The sequence below is a fragment of the Panthera tigris genome, chromosome A1, assembly GCF_018350195.1.
Source record: "Panthera tigris isolate Pti1 chromosome A1, P.tigris_Pti1_mat1.1, whole genome shotgun sequence".
Classification (NCBI taxonomy): Eukaryota; Metazoa; Chordata; class Mammalia; order Carnivora; family Felidae; genus Panthera; species Panthera tigris.
Genome location: NC_056660.1, coordinates 124,013,485 through 124,032,256, shown reverse-complemented (window position 1 = coordinate 124,032,256; position 18,772 = coordinate 124,013,485). Strand labels below are relative to the sequence as shown.

General features: G+C 39.3%; 1 protein-coding gene across 1 annotated transcript in view; it reads left to right on the top strand.

Moving 5' to 3' along the window:
• The window catches only part of ANKRD55 (ankyrin repeat domain 55), a 595,509-nt gene that overhangs the window by 401,487 nt on the left and 175,250 nt on the right, over positions 1 to 18,772 (top strand). Inside the window, exon 9 of the mRNA XM_042987042.1 lies at positions 18,257 to 18,366. The gene's annotated coding sequence lies outside the window, so the exon portion shown is untranslated. The remainder of the gene's footprint in view (positions 1 to 18,256; positions 18,367 to 18,772) is intronic.

Below are 18,772 nucleotides of genomic sequence, written 5' to 3'. Positions count from 1 at the left end.
TATCCTGTATTGAGGTCTGGTTCCTGGCACTTCCCTCAACTATGACAAATTCTGATGGCTCAGGTTTTGATTCCACTTCAGCACTTTTACATTTCTTGTGTTGCACATCTGTTTTCCCTGCCCATCTTCCTTCTATCTGGTTCTAATTCCTGTGTTGCAGCTTGACAGTCAGTACATCAGGAAGGATAAAAAGAGTTACACTTTTGAAGCTCTGCTAATGAGGCTTCTCAGAAGCCTGGCTGGTGGTGTGTTCTCTAGATATCACTCATAATACAGGATTGTCTTGCTGTGAATGGACACTTGAAAAGATGAGGTTTGCGTAGAATTAGCCAAAAGTTCATGGAGTTTCTATATGGCTTTTTTTTTTTAGGTAAAATTTATATACATAAAATTCACCATCTGAATTTTAACCATCTGTAAGTGTGTGATGCAGTGGCTTTTAGTACATTCATAATATTGTACAACCATCCCCACTATCTAGTTCCAGAATATTTTCATCACTCCATAAGGAAACTCCAAGGCTCTTAAGCTGTAACTCTCCGTTTCACCTTCCCCCAGCCCCCGGCAGTCTGCTTTCTGTCTCTACAGACTTGCCTATTCTATATATTTCATATAAATGGAGTATAAAATGTGTGGCCTTTTGTCTGGATTCTTTCACTTCCCATAATGTTTTCAAGGTGAATTTATGTTGTAACATTTAGTGGCTCTTCATTCCTTTTCATAGCTGAATAATATTACATTGTATGGATATCCCACATTTTATTTATCCATTCCTTAATTGATGGACATTTGGGCTGTTTAGACCTTTTGAGTACTGTGACTGGTGCTGCTGTGAACATTCATGTACAAGTTTCTCTTTGTACATCTGTTTTCATTTCTTTTGTATATATACCTAGAAGTAGAATTGTTGTGTCATATGGTAATTCTATGTTTAACTCTCTGAGGAACCTCCAAACTGTTTTCAACAGCAGCTGCACTGGTTTACATTCCTATAAGCAATGTATGAGGGTTGCATTTTCTCTACATCCTTGCCAGCACTTTGTTAATGTCCAATTTTCTCACTATAGCCATCCTAGTGGATGTAAAGTGGTATTTTTTCTGCTTTTGACTTGCATTTCTTTAGTGATTAACAATGTTAATTTTTTTTCATGTGCTTATTTACCATGTGTTTATCTTCTTTAGAGAAATGTCTATTCAAGTCCTTTTTCCATTTTTAAATGGAGTTTTTGTTCTTCTGTTGTTGAGTTGTAAGAGCTCTTTATATACTCCAGATACTAGACCCTTATCAGATATATGATTTGCAGACCTTTTATCCTTTTCTTTGCGTTGTCTTTTCACTTTCTGGACAGTATCCTTTGATACTTCTGTGTGAGTCTTACCAAGCTGGCCCCATTTGAAATTTGAAAGAGTATCAATCAGTCAGTCAATCTCTCTCATGCCTTTGCCCCCTTTCACTTTTCTTCACTCACTTCCAGTTTTTTTTTTTTTATTTCTTTTGTACTGTACTCTCCAAGGACGAGAAAAAAAATGTTTTCTGATAAATGCATTCACACTGGGGTGTAAATGACTGATAAAGCCTAATGACTTACTCTCCCACCAAAGTTGTCATCATCTCAGTAGTTGAAAAGAAAGCAAAGGAATTCATGAAATGTCAGACATTGATGAGCATAGTGTGCTAGGATCATGAGACACATTTCTGTTGCTTCTGAAATCACAGTGAGTTAATACCTCCAGTTCTACTTAAAATAAGGATTCTAGTCCTAGGTCTGAGGTTTTTACAAGGCCAATAAAGCTCTCTGTGAAACTTTACTAAGCCTGTGGGGCTTCTGTGGGCAGTTCTGTGCCAAGCACATTAGTGATTAAGTCTCAGTGTGTTCTGTTCTTAAATAGTCTGTGGTTCAGATGCTTTTATAAAGTAGATCCTTTCCTTGAGACTTACATATAGGACTCCTAAGATCACCTCTGAGTTCTCATTCTTATATATCTTCAGAGCACCATGAACTCTATTGAACATGGTTGCATTTTCTTATTCCCAAATCATATTGTCTTGGGGTTGAAATGAATCTATTGCCTCTTAGCCTTCTATGCCTGTTTGAGCACCCATTGGGTCTTCTCCATCCTTCTCTGGATGTGATTCTTCATTTTAGCATCACAGAGGCTGTTGACAGCTCTAATAATTATGCTTGAAGACAAAACCTAAATTACCCTAATCAGCCTGCTCTGGGGCTGGCAGGTATGTGGTGCTGTCACAGCGAGTTGGTGATATACAATCTGCCATGAATAGAGCTTTTTTTCAGCTGCTCTGGCAGGGCCACCTGCCGTCTGTGCCCTACTTCCTGCCAGGAAGCTCTGTGACCTTCAGTGACCAATGCCAAGTGATTAGAAAACTGGTAGCATTTGTGCCAGGACCTTGGTCTCTGTGGGTTTTGTTTGCTGCAACAGAAAATCAGGAAGCTCCAGAAAAGAACTGCAGAGAAGTGTTCTTATCCAAAGATGCAGGGTAAGGATTCTGCCTATACGAAGGTAATGAGAAGTATCTTAGGGGGAATGTTTCCTTTCCCAGACCTGTGTGAGTAAGATTTGGCCAACAAATCTCTCAAAATAAGCAAGTACCTTTAAGCTGCCTACCCATTCAGCAATGAGAACAGAGACAGGAGAATCTAATAAGATAAATGTAAAAGCTAAAAACCAGACAAGCTAAACAATGAATAATTGGAAATTGAAATTTTAAAAAATGCCGTTCCAAAAATATAAAAAAATAGGGATAAGTCTGACAAAATATGTGCAAGAGCTGAGCAATAAAAACTAAATAAAAATAAAAACTGAGAGAAATTAAAGAAGACTGAAATATATTGAGAAATATATCATGTTCATGAATCGGATGATTCAGTATTGTAAAGATGTGAATTCTCTGTAAAATGATCTGTGGATTCAAAGCAATCCTAATCAAAATCCCAGTGGACTTCTTTGTCAAAATTAATGAGTTAATTCTAAAATTCATACGAAAGTGCAAAAGACCTGGGATAACAAAAGCAACTTTGAAAAAGAAGAACAAAGTTGGAGCATTAATGCTACCCAATTTCAAAATTTAGAACGCTATGGTATGAAGATATTTTGGTAATGGTTTAAAGATAGAGCAATAGAAGAGAATAGATTCTAGAAATAGACGCACTTATGTATGGGTACCCAATTTTCAACAAAGATACAAAGACAGTTCACTGAAGAAAGTGTAAGTTTTTTTCAACAAAAAAAGTGCTGGAATAATTGGATATCCAGATGCAAAAATAAGAATCTTGATCCACATTTTGCACATGATACAAAAGTTAACTCAAACGGATCATGGACTTAAAGCTTAAACCTACAAGAGTACAAAACTTCTAGAAGAAAACACAGGAAAAAAGGTTTATGATCTTGGGGTATGCAAAGATTTCTTGGATATGATACCAAAGATCTGATCAATAAAAGCAAACACTGCTAACTTAAACTTCACAAAAATTAAAACTTGTACTTTTTATGGTTATCATTAACAGAATGATCAGATTAGACACAAACTGGGAGAAAATATTTAAAATATGTTTCTTATAAAGGATTTGGATCAAAAACATGTAAAGAACTCTCACACTCAATAATAAGAAAATAAACAAAATGCACAAAAGATGTGAATAGATGATGAAGTCCAGAACACTAAAAGAGAAGACCATTATCACAATCAGTGTCAAGAAGGAATACGCCCACACGCAGCCCTTTAGTACCATTGTCTAGAACAGCTGCAGCAGGAGTAGCAACAAATAGCTCTGGTTTGGGGAGAGTTTCCACCCAATCCATTGTTTTATCTTAAGGTTCTCAACCTTTCCAAAGAAGATACAAAGATAGAAATAAGCACATGGGAAAATATTCAACATCATCAGTCATTAGGAAAGTGCAAATTAAAACCACAGTGAGATACCACTGCATACCTATAAGAATAGCTAAAATTAATAACACTGACCATACCAAATGTTGATGAGAAGGTGGGAGAACTGAAACTTTCATACACTGTTGGTTAGAATGTAATTTGGTACAACCATTCTAGGAAACACTTTGGCAGTTTCTTAAAAAGCTAAAACATATTGAAAGATATTTTCACACCCACGTTCATAGCAGCACTAATCACAGTAGCCAAAAGCAGAAGCAACCCAAATGTCCATGGGCAGATGAACAGATTACCAAAGTGTGGTCTACACATCCAATGGAATATGACTCAAACTTAAAAGGGAAGAGAGTCCTGTCACATGCTACAACATGAAAGAAACTTGAGGACATCATGCTTAGTGAGATAAGCCAGTCAGAAAAAGACAAATACTCCTTGATTTCGCTTATATGAGGTATCTAAAATAGTCAAATTCATAGAAACAGAAAGTGGAATGGTGGTTACCAGGGGTTGGAGAGGGGGGAAGGGGAGTTATCTAAAGGATATAGAGTTTGAGATTTACAAGATGAGGTTCTGGAGATACGTTTCACAACATGTGAATATACTTAACACTGCTAAACTTTGCACTTAAAAATGGTTAAGATGGTAAATTTTATGTTGTGTCTATAATAAGAAAAATGAAGAAAAAATTGTGTTTGCGCACCAGCACCAGTGTGTGCTCTCTCTCTCTCTCTCTCTCTCTCTCTCTCATTCTCACTCTCTCTCAGAAATAAATGAAAACATAAAAAAATAAAATAAAATTGGGAAATGTGAGTCCTCCAAACTTGTTCTTCTTTTCCAAGATTGTTACCTCTTCTGAGATTGCATTAAATCAACATATATCAGTATATCACCAAAGATGGAAATCCAGCAGTCTTTCACAGAAACTTCTGTAAATATTGAACATGCCCTTTCACATTTTATCATTTTACTAATACAAGCCATTTTCTTTTTACTTTGTTCCTAAACTCTGGGTAATTCCATTCATGAACTTAAAGAACATTCCTAAATAGACTTTTGTCATTTGTTAATGATGTTTGACATTATTTATCTTAGTTACTTTTGTTTTTCATTAAAAACCTAGCCCTTCACTTTTAGTCACTTTGGGTTTCCCTTGAAACCTGCCACAATAGGTCCAAAAAGAAGATGGTAATATATGGCTCTGAAGCCCACTATCAGCATTTATTCTTTGTTGCTGGGATGTCTTCATTTGAGACCCTTGAAGACACAGATACTGTGGAAAGAGCTATAGCAAATCCAGCTCAAATACTGTTATGTTACTAAAGAACATCCTGAGAATGCCAAATTTATGTGGGCCAATTCTGGCATTGCACTGCCTTGCTTTGGCTTCCTAGAGAAGCCTCTTGATGGCTTTGGACCTTGAAAGTCTTTTGGCTGCAAAATGGAATGCTGAGAAAAAGAGACCTGGACACATGGAGACACTCTCTTAACAAAGCCTTGACTGTCCCTCCTCCATGAGGCCTCAGTGTCCTTACTGTCTGTTCTGTGGCAGCAGAGAACCCAGGACAAAGCAGTATGCCTGACCAGGAAGATGGAGGGGCAGAGAGGCAAGACCACAGGAGAGGACTGAAGGGAGCTTCAAGGACAGAAAGTAAGCCCCATGAAACAAATCTTCTTCCCTGACTCTGCTATGTTGGATTCCAACCCAAACCAAGAAGCAACTGTGCAGAAGTGGGAGGGCTTATTGTTGGCTGGAGGTCACCCAAAATAGAAGATTCAAGAATGCTAATGCGCAAGGATTGATGATGAAGTCCATAACATTTAAAAGGAGGGCCATTATCAGAGTCAGTGTCAAGAAAGAACACGCCCACACTCAGCCCTTTAGTACCATTGTCTAGAACATCTGCAGCAGGAACAGTAACAACAAGCAGCTCTGACTTTGGGAGGGATTCCACCCAATCCATTGTTTCACCTAAAAGGTCTCCAGCCTTCCCACCCCAGAATCTTACCATCATGTACTCATTCTTACTCTCTGCCTTGAGGAGGGGAACTACAGCACAGGACATGGCTGACAGCTTCACTTGGGGAAGACTTACTCAGGGCCCTCCAAAATATGGGGTCTTTTCTTTCCCTAAAGTGGTTTGCCTGAAAGGCTTCTGTAGTCCTACCACAGTACCATCTGCTATTCCTATATTCACCTAAGGGGGCAGGTTGTCTCTATTCTGGACCAGTTGGTTCTGAGCAAAACTCATAAGACATTTTATTTTAGTGCCTGTCCTGCCTCCCACATACCTCCACCTTTTTACAGCCTCAGTTTCCTCAGTGAAGAGGTTCGCCTAAGTTGGATGTTAAGTTCTTTGTACATCCTGTGTTCCTTTACATTCAGAAAGTGCTTGGCTTGGGATCTAGTGCCAGCTATTGCCTCCTCCTACCAGAGCTTTCCTCACCTCAGCTGCTCAGAAAAGAGACCTTGAGGCCATCCTTTATTCTTCTCTCTCTCCATCACACACCCCTTGTCTAATCTAGCTGCTGATGCTCTCAGCTTTACCTCAAGTCACTATCATCCCTCACCTGCGATATTGCACCAGCCTCACCATTGGTCTTTCTATTCCTGCTCCCTTCGGTCAACTCTCAACTTTGCAGCCAGAGTGATCCCAAAAGGTGTGAGATCGTATCCCTCCTCCACTTAAAACCCACTGAAGCCCCCTATTTCACTCAGAGTAGAGGCCAAACACCTTCCAGAGCTTTTAAGATTCCTGCCTCAGGGCTTTGCACTTGCTGTTTTCTCTGCCTCTACACTTCATGCCAAATGTCCACATAACTCACTCCCTCAACTCTCTTGGGAATTTACTCAGCTGTCACCTTCTCCACTTGGGCCTGTGCTTGGCAACCCTACAGAAAATGGCAATGCCCCCTATATTTCCTATCCCTTTTCCCTACTGTACCTCCTCCATAGTACTTTCATCACACCGTGTGTTGTGTTTGTTTTCTACCTACCTCGGTTAGAATGTTTCATCAATGAGAAGAGGGATTTTTGGTTGGTTGGTTGGTTGGTTGGTTGTTTTTTTGTTTTTGTTTTTTTAATGTTTATTTGAGAGAGACAGAGAGGGAGAGAGAGAGAGAGCGAGAGAGCATGAGCAGTGGAAGGGCAGAGAGAGAGAGAGGGAAACATAGAATCGAAAGCAGGCTCTAGGCTCTGAGCTGTCAGCACAGAGCCAGATGTGGGGCTTGAACTCATGAACCATGAGATCATGACCTGAGCCAAACTCCGGATGCTTAACCGACTGAGCCACCCAGGCGCCCTGGTTGGTGTTTTTTTCTTGTTGTTGTTGCTGTATCTCTAATGCTTAGAACATAGTTTGACATTTGGAAGTCCCTGAGAACTATCTAACTAGATTAATGAAATGAAGAATGGCAAGTTCTTTCTTGCCTGGAAATACAGAGGTATTGAATGGTATATGCTTTCCTTCCCTCATTACTCAGTTTCCTTCCCTTCTTAGCTTACATTTGCTACTTATTTCTTAAACCTGATATTTCTTGGAAGTGGCATGAGGAGGGACCACATTCCAGTGGCAGTCTGCAGGGCTAGTTCTTAGACTGGAAGTGTACCTCATATTACATAACACTGCATTTCTCTAGTGGCAAATCCACTCCAGTCTCTTTTCTGTGTCTTGAGCATATCATTGGCATTCTTAGCTCATGTTAGAACTTGCCTGTTTGAGAAGACAAAATTGAGATTTTGGATTCGGTATTTTGAAAGTCCATGACAAATACCCAAATAAATCCTTCCAAAACTGAGCTTCCAATCCTCCTTAGTTTTGGACATCAAATCTAAAACATCTTTTAAACTTCCAAGGGGGATTTATGTGCCAATGCCCATGAGGAATGAAAAAAAAAGTGGTCTGTTAAAAGAGTCTTCATAATGAAAGCCTATAAGTGGAAATTTGAGGTGAATCAGATGTAAAAAGTATTTCTCAGTTACTCCCTCAGTCACTTACCCATTCATTTATTCACTCAGTATCCATGTGACATGGTCTCTTCATGGAGTAACTGTCAAACAAACACAATTAGCAACCAAAAATAAACTTAAAAATGATCTTTACTTTTGATTAGAGAAGTGGACCCAGAAGATCCATGAATCACCCCCATCCACCACCTTCCCTCTCTTGCTCCTGGGGAAGGGACCACACACCTGGAAAATGAATTCTTCTTTCTCTCACATTGAGATTTCTTGGTAAACAAAATTCCCCACTTCATTATATGATATAATGACAAAGAGAGACAGTGAACCAATATTTGCAAGTAGCTCAGAACTCCTATGGAGATATGAAGAAAGTTATGCTCATTACCACCTAGGGCTATTTTTTTTAAAGTACTGCTATCTATACCCATCCTAGATAGTAAGATTTAATTAATCCATGGTAGGCCTGGTAATAAATAGTTTTTAGAAGCACCCCCAGGTAGTTCTAATGCATAGCTAAGGTTAAGAATGGATGGTCTAAATAAAAACTATAGCCTAGTTTATTTGTTAGGCCAGCAAAGAGCAGTGATTTTTTTTTAATATTTATTTTTATTTTGGAGGGGGGAGGGCACCACAAGTGGGGGAGGGGTCGAGGGATGGAAACAGAGGATCTGAAGCAGGCGCTGCACTGACAGCCCCAATGTAGGGCTTGAACTCCCAAAACATGAGATCATGACCTGAGCCGAAGTCAGACACTCAACCGACTAAGCCATGCAGGCGCCCTCGAAGTGCAGTGATTTTAAGGTGAGATTGAAGCAGTAATGAACTAGATGAAGTGAGAAGTAGAAAGGTGTGAGGGAGAATTCTAGGCAAGGGGAATAGCCATGAAAAAACATGCTAGTATGAAAGTCCTGGTTTTAGAAAGCCAAGAGCAGCCTCAGCAGCCATTTTAAACTGTTCTTCAGGGTGGAGGAATTATGCCCAAAAGAAGAACACTTACTTCCTGATTTCCCACAAAGTCATAAAAGAAATGACCTAAAGAAAACCCACCATCATATGGAGCTGACACTGCCTTGGGACTGATTGGGTATGTGAATAACAAAAGGAATAGGTCTTTTCACTTTCCTGAGTAAATACAGATTAAGTTTGCAATTTTTGCACACGTAACTGCTATACACGGGATTAACGCCTCGGGATCATACCTCAGGACCCCTCAAAAGGAGTGCTAATGAATATAATTCCACATTGACTTTATGGGTTTTCAGAGACAAAGCTAAGATCCTCTGGGGACAGGATACTGGAACTATCCCATTAAAAATGTGTTCATGCTGAATAGTTAATCCTATTCGGTGAGGAAAAAAAGATAGAAAATGTCATTTTAACAAAGAAAATGCAGGATTTGATTCTTATATTACCAGAAGCTAAAGGGAAGAATGACCTTTTATTATACTTTTCCCCATCTGAGGAACAGGGGTCATATCTCAGTAATCATTTTAACTCTCACAGCCTCTGAACATTTTTTTGTTTATCTTCATTTTTTTGTCCTTGTCTTCCAATTGCTAATGGTTTGGGAGAATTAATGGACCAGGGGATAATCAGGTTTTGTTTCTGAACATAAAGACTTTATGGTCTTGCCAAAGGATTTTTTTTCTACACTATATATTTATTCCCCTCTTTTGCTGATGACAAAGAAGATGCTTGCAGGAAATATTTGTCTTCTCATTTGCCTTATGCTAGTCATGAGAGAAATAGAAATTAGAATGACCTTAAATCCTTGCACCATATTGCGTCTTTACTTCAACGACTCATGGTGTCAGGGGACAGGGGAGAGGGAGAGGAAAGTTGTTAAAATAATGTGAACGTGGGGTAGACTTTCCAATGTAAACATCTTTTGAATTTCTTCTTCACTCTGAGATGAATTATTTGAAACAAATCACTCTTAAAGCAATTTTTTTTTTAGTTCTATTAGGCCAAAGATAAGAGACTTATTTTCAACTTGAAGCAGAAATTTTGGATCATAAACAAACCTTAAAAGTGTTTAGTTCTCTTCAGAACATTTGACACCACCTCTTTGAATTTAATATATAGTCAGTACTATATATTGAATTATATATATATATTCAATACTATATATTGAATACTATATTGAATATATATTCAATACTATATATATATTCAATACTATATATTGAATATATATGATTTGAATATATAGTCAATACTATAGTATATTCAATGTATATTGAATATATATAATATTATTGGATATATATATTCAACTCATATAATCAATATATTTTAAAGAAGCTCACCTTTGTATATACTTATATACAAGCATTAACTTCTAATTAGTTGCCTTGAGGAAGAAATGGGACATTGATGGAGCCGTTTTCACTGGAAAATATTTGCAAAGTAACTTCACATTGGAAGTAGTAGAAAGAGAAAGTAATTTTCTTTTATTCTGTAAAAATTTGGGTACCTGTTATGAAACAGATACAGGGCTAGAGACTGAAAATATGGATAAGATATGATACCTGGCCTTGAAGAGCTTTTATCTGAACTGGCCCTTGGATCATGGCTAGGAGCTAGCCAGAACGAGGGAAGAAAGGGTGTTCCAGATGAGGGAAGCATCATTTTCAATGACACAAAAATGTGAAAAGCTCTAGAAAGATCCAAGAGTCGGGAGATGTTCAGAGTAATTGGAACATTTGATTCATGTAGGAAAGGATAGAAGTCAAGTCTAAGATAATGAATTGGGAAGTAGCAGAGTGTAGTGGTTGACAGCACAGAGTCTGGCCTGAGGTCAACCCCTGCCTCTTCATTGAGTAGCCACTTACTCTCTGCACCATGTTTTCGTCATCTGTAAAATAAGGAGGATAATAATAACTCATGGGTTCTGAGGATACTGCCTGGCATGATTTGCCAAATTAAGGCAACAATTTATCCTGAGATGACGAGGACTAATGCTAAAATGATGTCAGTGTGAAGGAAAGGAAAGGCCAGTTGCAAGAGATGTTTCTCAGATGTATTTGAAAGACCTGTCAAATGATTGGATTGGGGTGAGTGGGGAATAGAAGAGGAAGAAAGAGGTCAAGAATGGCAATCATGCTTTTAACTTGAGAAACCCTAGATGGTAGGGTTTGTGATCAAGAACAGAATTGGGGTGCCTGGTGGCTCAGTCGGTTAAGCATCTGACTCAGATATGGCTCAGGCCATGATTTCACAGTTCATGGGTTTAGTCCCCGCATTGGGCTCTGCGTTGATACTGTGGAGTCTGCTTGGGATCCTCTCCCCCTCTCTCTGCCCCTCCCCTGTTAGCTCTCTCTCTCTCTTAAAAGTAAATAAAAACATTTAAAAAAAACCTTTTTTTTAAATATCAGAATATAGGAGGTGAAGAAGATCTATTTTTGTCATATTATGTTTAAGCTTCCCACATAACAACCAGGCAGAGGCCTCTGTTAGGAAATTAGTAAAAAGAGTATGGAATTTGGGAAATAATAAAAATAATGGATTTGACAGTTGTCAGTATAGAAATGGTCACTGAAGTCAAAAAGGAACTTTAAAATGAGACTATGTAGAGCAGGTTTTCTCAACTTTGGTGTTATTAACTTTTGGGATGGATAATTCTTTGTAATATTGGGGGTTGGGAGCTATCTTGTATGTTCTAGGGTATTGAGCAACACCCCTGGCCTCCACCCACTAGATGCCAATGGCTCTTTCCCCCTTTGTCAACAAACAAGGATGTCTCCAGATATCACCAAAAGCTATTCCCCATTCCCAGGGTAGGGAAGGTGGTAGAGACTGGTCCCTTGTTGAGAACCTCAGGAGTAGAGTAATGATGATGGAGGAGGAAACTTCGGCAAATTATATACATGCTGAGCCCAAGTTTCTGAATACACTAATTGCAAAAAATTATAACACTGGCACAGATATTGTTGTAAGAAGCATTCTAAAGCAGTCAAGTGCTGAGCAAATGATACTTATTCTGATTAGCCAAAGTTTAAAAATCCATGTGTGTTATAGGTGAAATTGTGGGATTTTTGAGAGCCCTTCTTGTTAGAAGAGTGATTTTGATCACTACAAAGGATATTTATCCATCTTCACTAGAGTCAGCAATTATTCTTCACACGCAAATGCTCGATTTCAGATGGCAAAGCCAAGATCCCAAATCCTAGACTGCTTTTACTCAAGGTTGCACTGGCTGTTCAACTGGATGAAGTATTTCAATTCCCTCTTGTTTTCTCAGTTTCTCAATTTCTCTGCTCTTCCTCTATCCCCAAAAGGAGAAACTGATGCTAATGTCAGACAACATGTTTGTGACTGTTCATGAATCTTGGTTGTCACAGTTGCTGAACATGGGATTTGTGATAATATATCTTGGTGTTACTAGGAAACATTTTTAAAGAGGCAAACAAAAACAAAATCAGACCCTGGGTCCTGGTTTTCAACAGCAATAAATAATTCTCTGTATACTCTTTCACACTAGGCCCTTTTCCACATATAGTGGAGCTATATCTCAAAGGAAGTGCCTGAACACCAAATGACTCCTGTAAATCAAGGAACTAGCTGTAGAAAATGGCATAATCTCTGTCTAGAAACTATTCCTTATAGCCTCTTGCCTTGGGGAGTAATCATTCATGAAACTTCTCATTGTAAATGTTTCCCATCTTGGATGTACCTGAGAGTAGTTGGTCTTTCTGAAGTGTGTTTTTTGTTTGTCTCTATTATTCTCTCCCCACTCCCCAACGAAATAATCTCAAGAAGCAAAGATTTACTGCCTGGAACTGAGAGTCACTGTTCACTCAGCCAACAAAATTTGGTCTCTAGCTAAAGTCAAAGACAACTGTCTGTGAGTGCCTCAACCTGCTGAACCTGCAAAGGCCCCACCTCCCACACCACTGGCCATCGCATGGAAAATTCCTGGGCACAGAAGGGTCAGCCCACGGACAAGAAATCAGCCAGCCATGCTCCTCTGGGCACAAGGACTTTGGCATCTGGCCAACCACTGTCATTAAAAGTGGGGGCTTTTGTGTTCGTTTTTCTTAAGTTCATGTTTCGGGCAGCTTTTTATTATGATGTGATTTTTTTTTTTTTCCCCAAGGCCAGGCCTCCACCCTCACATCTTTGGTGGAATGTGTTAATAATTTGCTCTAGGAAGATGAAAGCCTCTTTGATACAAGTAGAATAAATACATGGAACACTGCTCAAAGGTCTAATTTCCACAATAGGAGCCCAGTTTGGGGACTGAGAGTTGGATGCAGAGAATGGTCTCATTTCTGAGTCACTCCTGGTTTCTCCTGCAGTGTCCGTCCTTTGCCTCTGCAGCTCTTTCCTGACTTGTCCAGCTTAGGACAATGCCCACATGTACTCTGGGACTCTCCAGACAGTTGGCAACCGACAAAGGCAATCACTAACTGTTGTGCTAAGTCCCTATACAAGTCCTGAAACAGATTGTAAAGGCAGTTTCCTTCTGGATGGAGTAACTTTGTGTGAGCCAAGGATCTTTCTAAGTGCTAAATTAAGACTTGCTTCATGAAATCATAACATAATAGAGTAGAAAAAACCTCACTGAGTCTAACCTCTTCATTTGATAGATAAGGATGACTTGTCTAAAATCACACAGATATTCCACATCCCAGTGTAGATTGTCCTCAAGACCTGTGCTGTTATATTTCCATGATTCCCAAAGGCTGGAAAAGGTCAAAACAGACAAACAAAAATACTTTTCAGGATTTCTCCAACTGCCTCTTTCTGTGCCCATCCTCATTTTGAGGTGCTTCTCTCCACCAAACTCTAGGCACCACCTCAGGAGCCCGTGAGCTCTCTAGAGTCTCACTCAGTTGCTTGGTCTCAGTGGTCTGTCATGCTGGGACATCTTACCCACAGTTCTCCAAAGCCTTCAACCTACATTATCAAGGACCTGCTTTCTGAAGCCAAAGGAATTATCAACCAGGCATTCTAGCAGACAGTGGGTAAATGTATTACCTTTTTATGTCTCAGACATAAAAAAAATTCCTCTCCATTCATAGAAATTCATATGAATGTCCTGAAGCTGGCCTGGAGCATGGCTGTGATTAGTATTTCTTGGTGACCTTGGTATTTGAGGCCCTTTCAAGTTTTGTTTTGGTATTTATTCATTGGTAGGTTTGAGTACTTCAGAGGAGTTGGTTACGGGGCAACTCATGGTCTGGTGGAGAGTCCCAGTTAAGGTATCCAAAGGCCAACTTCAGGGAAATGCTCGCAACTATGTTTGACCTTATGAAGCTACGAAACCTCCCTGTGCTCTGCCTTCCCAACTATAAAACCTGCTAAAACCTGCTCTAAATAGTTTCTCAGGATTGATGTGAATGTAATTAAATAATATATAGTAAAGTAGTTCTTTAAGTAAGTGGATGGAAAAGAGTTTTATTATTTATGGTAGTATATTTTTCACCAATTAATCTTATGGATTTATAAACAATGGATAAATAATCCTACTTACACGTGGCTATTTCACTAATGACAGACTCCTACTGTAAGCTTCACTCCATGCAGCATGCATTCATGTGTTTTTCTACATTATTATGATGAATTTTCTATGTAAATGTTTGCAAGATTTTTTTTTGAGGCACCCAAATATCCACTTTTTAGCCACTTTGATCCAAAGATTATTCCATTCTTTTTTTCTAAAGCTTCAAACATGACAGTAATCCTCTTTTCATCCAAAATTTCTGGCTTTGATCTTCATTATCTTAATATTCAAAATACATAGTTTTTTGGTTTTTTTGTTTTTGTTTTTGTTTTATCATGAAAGTCATAAGATGTGTTTTGGCCCAGACACGTCGAGATTGAGTTCACTTCTTCAGTTTCTCTGTCAGATTTTTCCTTTGTAGAAATTTCCCTGAGTATCCTAAGGTCACATTCCTCAGACATGTCCTCCTCCTCAGCTGCTATCCTCCTTATCCCTCTCTCACTATGCTGTACACATAGTCCTTTCTAGAACACGCAGTTCAAGGATTATTTGAGAAAAATCCCACTTAGTGGCCAATTGTTTAATTCCTTATGGCTTCATTTCATCTCAAAGATAGCATTTAATTTGTGTTTTTAAATTGATACCCTTTTCAAAGTTGAAACGTCCCTGAGAAAAATTAGCAGTACTTTTAATCCCCTGGGAATTAGTGGCATCTTGCCCCTTAATACTTGACAGCCATTACAGTTTGAAATTTCTGCCTGAAGCTTCTTACCGAAATCAGCTCCTTGGCCATTTATGTTCAACAAAATATTAATACTTCTTATTCTGTCCCCAAATCATAACCTTGCTTCATGTGCTTTGAGAGTAAACTTCCTTCCTTCCTCAGTTTACACCCGTGGAGAAATGACCCAAAACATGCTGCTCTTCAGAGCCTCAGAAACTTAGTGTGCCAAGATGCCAAATAGGGCAGGAAGAACAAAAGTAAGTCACCAAAAGGGCACCAGAAAGAGTGTTAGGTAGCTTCTCTTAACCCAACTGTGGAGTTTCCTTTCAATTAGTAGGAGAACCAGTCATTTTTATGTGTGTTCCACCTCTACCTACAGCTGTCTCCTCCAAGCTGCTAAGCAAAATGTGCCTGATTTCTAAATCCAACTTGGTGAACCTCAAGGTACAAATTAGTTGTGATTAGTGATCTCCCACAGAAACAGAGAAATCCCACTGACCTCCAAAGAGGTTGTGTGAATTCTTTCTTGCTTTGTAGCTTGCTTAAAAGAGACAAAGAATTCTGTAAAATGTTAACAAGGTCTAGCCTTGAGGATTTACAACTGTTTACCCAGCACTGTTGCTCCCACTGCTACTATGTCTTGTCACTTGCCCAAGTCCTGCCCTTGTCTCATCCTCCCCTGACCTGATTCAATATGAGAATGCCAATATGATGATCCTAATAATAGTTCCTTTGTGTTTATATCATTGATTTTCACCCAGATATCCTTCAGCACGTAAACTCACAAAGCCAGGAGCCCAGTGACATCTGCATCATCCTGCTGTGCTTCTGGAACATGGAACATAGTCTTGTTAATTCATACAAGGCTGATGACAGAACACATTTTCCATGTGTGGCATTTCAGGAGTTAAGTGATTAGTCTGAGACCAGAGAAGGAATACACTGTGGCAGAATTCACCCTGTTTCACAATAGGCTCTGTCTGTGGAGTTATCTTCAGAAGTCACCCTCTGTTAAGCACCAGATAAATTGTGTTGATACTCATTATTAATTGGTAACTGGCTGGGACTTTCCACTACGAGAAAGTGGCAAAACAATAAGCATTCTTTTGACCTGTACTTTTTTTCTGAATCAAATTAATTCTGGGGCCAACCCTTCAAGGCAGTCAGGTGCCTTCATTTGTTCAATACGAATTTATTTTTTTTAAGTTTATTTATTTATTTATTTTTCCTTTTTTATGAATATAATTTAGTATCAAATTGGCTTACATACAACACCCAGTGCTCATTCCAACAAGTGCCCTCCTCAATGACCATCACCCATTTTCCCCTCTCCACCTCCCCCATCCACCCTCAGTTTGTTTTCTGTATTTAAGAGTCTCTTGTGGTTTGCCTCCCTCCCTCTCTATTTATTTATTTTGAGAGAGAGAGACAGAGAGACAGAGAGACAGAGAGAGACAGAGAGAAGACACAAGTGACAAAGGGGCAGAGAAAAAGGAAGAGAGAGAATCCCAAGAGAGAGAATCTCTGACAGCACAGAACCTGATGTGGGGCTCTATTGCACAACACCACAGAGGGCCCCAGGAGACTCACAGGCTTTTCACACAGAAATAGAGGCACAAAACCTTAGGGCCCCCACTGCCTGAACACTCTATCCTGCACACTGGTTTAGTCTGCAGCTGGAAATTTAGTTTCTTCCTGGGATCGTATGAAAGTGGGAGCCAGCCTTCTTTGCCATCAGTGTTCCCTCTACCTATTCAAATAACTCCTAGGCCATGAAGGTCTTTTTAACCGGCTCTTCTTTGGCCACCATACCCTATGAGAAGCAAGATTCTAACATGTGGTCACTGCATCCTATAACCTTTCCACCATAAAACAGCAAATCTTGGCCTTATTGTCCTGAAAGAGTGATTCTTTGCTTCCCTGTGGGAAGAACCAATAGGGTCTCCAAATCTTGATTTCTTAAAGAAAGATTAAAATTTTTTTTTCTTGAAAATCTGTTCTCAAGACAATAGCCTTAAAAATAGGTCCATTTTGAACACCAGGATTTGACTATTTTCTGGGTTTTTACAATTGAAAAAGCCTACTTTTTAAAATCCAACCTTTCCTGGGGCGCCTGGGTGGCTCAGTCGGTTGAGCATCCGACTTCAGCTCAGGTCACGATCTCACGGTCCGTGAGTTCGAGTCCCGCGTCGGGCTCTGGGCTGACGGCTCAGAGCCTGGAGCCTGCTTCTGATTCTGTGTCTCCCTCTCTCTCTGCCCCTCCCCTGTTCATGCTCTGTCTCTCTCTGTCTCAAAAATAAATAAACGTTAAAAAATAAATAAATAAATAAATAAATAAATAAATAAAATAAAATCCAACCCTTCCCATTTCCCCATTCCTCCATTTTGACCCACATACAAAGATATCCCCAGTGTTTGAGCATGCCTATGGTCAAAGAGAGAAAGTAAAGAAGTCCACAAGCAAGAAAAGGCCAAAAGCACATTCATATTTTCCAAAGTTTTAAATGACATAAGGAAGGAAAGTTAACAATACTTCTTAAACTAATCCCGCCCCAGTGAATTTTTAGAGACATGGAAACTTTGTCCACATAGTCATCCAAAACGCCTAAGTGTTTGTTTTCTGTAACATGAAAGCTACATAGGAAATTATGCAAACCATTTGGAAAAAACATGTTCCTTCTGCAGAATGGGCTCTTTCCTTTCCAGATCTAACTTTTGCTTTTGGGCAACTTGTTTATGTTCCCAAATATCTTCAGTTATCAGGAGCACAATAGCCATCAAGACTTATTTTTAGAAAGAACACCACCACCCTATATTCTGAGACCCTTTTCACTCTGCTTTACCAAGAGATCTTATCTATTTTATATCTCATCTGTTCATGGACTACACAAGCACCTGATTCACAGCCCTTCAACAATTACTGGTCTAGCGATGATCACAATCTATAGAAAATTTTAATGAATCATGAATGAGTTTCAGAAATATGTAGGCCTCTGTGTAAAATTCAATTTAGACTAACCAACTGCCATGGACTGAATTGTGTCCCCCACAAAATTCATATGTTGAAGCCCTAATTCCTAATGTGACTGTAATTGGAGCTAGAACATTTAGGAGGTGATTAAGGTTAAATAAGGTCATGAGGATCGGGTCCTAACCTGTTAAGATTGGTAGCTTTATAAGGCTCTCTTCCTCTCTTTCACATGCACCAAGGAAAGGCCTGGGAGAACATGGTGAGAAGGTGGCCATCTACAAGCCAGGAAGAAAACCCGCACCAGAAGCCAAACCCTGCTGGAACCTTGATTTTGAACCTTCCAGCCTCTGTGAGTAAATAAATTTCTGTTGCTTACGCCATCTAGCCTGTGGTATTTTGTGGCAGCCAAACGGACTAATACACCAATCAACATACAGGGTAAGAAAGTTTTACTCAGCATCATCTTCAAAATAGTCTTGAACACCAATTAGAGTTGCACGTGTATGTGTAGAGAAGATATTTTATTTTGTTCTGGAGTATGCTCCAGGATTTGTGAGCATGTTTACTGAGAGTACATTTTCAGTGATTTCTGCATGTTTAATTTGACTGATTGGCAGAACACAGTGGTTTCTTGAACAGAGCTGGGGAATACATACTAGCCTAGTATGAAGTGGTGCACACAGCTTTTGTGCAAATGATGTCTATGAAATTTAGATAGTTTGGATTAAAACATAAGAAATACTGTGGGTTACCCT